Raw genomic sequence first — 777 nt, 5'->3', positions numbered from 1 at the left:
TTTGCTGTGTCCCATAGATTCTGGACACTTGTGTACTCATTATCATTTGTTTCCATAAATTTTTTTTAATTTCAGCCTTAATTTCTTCAGTAGTGAAGAAGTTCTTTAGAAGTAGGTTGTTCAGTTTCCATGTGTTCGTGTATTTTGGGGTTGGTTTTTGAAATTAATCTTGAGTTTAATTCCATCATGGTCAGAAAAGATGCTGGATACAGTTTCTATGCCTTTGAATCTGTAAAGGCTTGATTCGTGTCCTAACATATGATCTATCTTTGTAAATGTTCCATGCTGGGGTGAGGAAAATGTGTGGTGGATGTTGAATGGAAAGTTCTTTAGATATCTGTCAAGCCCATTTGATTTATAGTATCATTTAAGTCCTGTATCTCTCTATTTATTTTCTGTCTAGAAGATCTGTCTAAAGTAGATTATGGGGTGTTGAGATCTCCAACAATTATAGTATTTCTTCCTATCTCTCCTTTTAGCTCCAGCAGTCTTTCCTTCACATATTTAGATGCACCTGAGTTGGGTGCATAGATATTTATAAGGGTTATGTCTTTTTGCTGGATTGCCCCATTTACTATTTTATAATGCCCTTCTTTGTCTCTTCTTACAGTCTTTGTCTTGAAATCTATTTTGTTTGAGATCAATATCGCTACTCCAGCACTTTTTTGATTTCCATTTGCATGGAATATCTTTTTCTAGCCCTTGACTTTTAGTCTATGTATGTCTTTATCCATAAGGTGAGTTTCTTGTAGGCAACAGATAGAGGGTTTCTGTTTT

This window comes from Tupaia chinensis, unplaced genomic scaffold, assembly GCF_000334495.1.
Source record: "Tupaia chinensis unplaced genomic scaffold, TupChi_1.0 Scaffold000046_3, whole genome shotgun sequence".
In the NCBI taxonomy this organism is placed as follows: domain Eukaryota; kingdom Metazoa; phylum Chordata; class Mammalia; order Scandentia; family Tupaiidae; genus Tupaia; species Tupaia belangeri.
This window is presented reverse-complemented; position numbering follows the sequence as displayed.